This window comes from Meleagris gallopavo, chromosome 11, assembly GCF_000146605.3.
Source record: "Meleagris gallopavo isolate NT-WF06-2002-E0010 breed Aviagen turkey brand Nicholas breeding stock chromosome 11, Turkey_5.1, whole genome shotgun sequence".
In the NCBI taxonomy this organism is placed as follows: Eukaryota; Metazoa; Chordata; class Aves; order Galliformes; family Phasianidae; genus Meleagris; species Meleagris gallopavo.
The window spans coordinates 23,088,819-23,089,288 of record NC_015021.2 but is presented as its reverse complement, the minus strand read 5'-3'; positions in this window follow the sequence as shown (position 1 = coordinate 23,089,288).

Below are 470 nucleotides of genomic sequence, written 5' to 3'. Positions count from 1 at the left end.
CCGCGCCGCGCCTGGTCCTTTTCTTCCTTTCGTACTAAACTTCAGAAGAATCTTCAAAGCATCAAACGTGCAGTTACAAAAAAATGGCTATACGAGACGGAAAGCTCTCATTAGGACAGAATTCCAGACGTTGCTTCAAAGTGGCAGCGCCGGGCGGACGGCCCCTCCCGCACAGCGCCGGGCGCAGGGGGTGGCCCGGTTCGGCTCGACGGAGCGCTCCTGTAATTGAGCCAGACTTCGAAGTTTGTGGGATGAATCCATATGCATGAGGCACTAATAACGCTCTGTCTGAGACGCGGCTTTCAGCCGCTCCGACCGGCTCGCGTCTCTCCCGGCGCGCGTCTGACTCCGACGCGAACGAGGAGAGGCGGCACGGAGCGGCGGAACGAGCGTCGCCACGGCGAGGAGCACCGACGCGCGGAGCCGGGCGCGCACCGCGGAGCGCGTGGGGGAGCTCGGGGCGGCCGGAC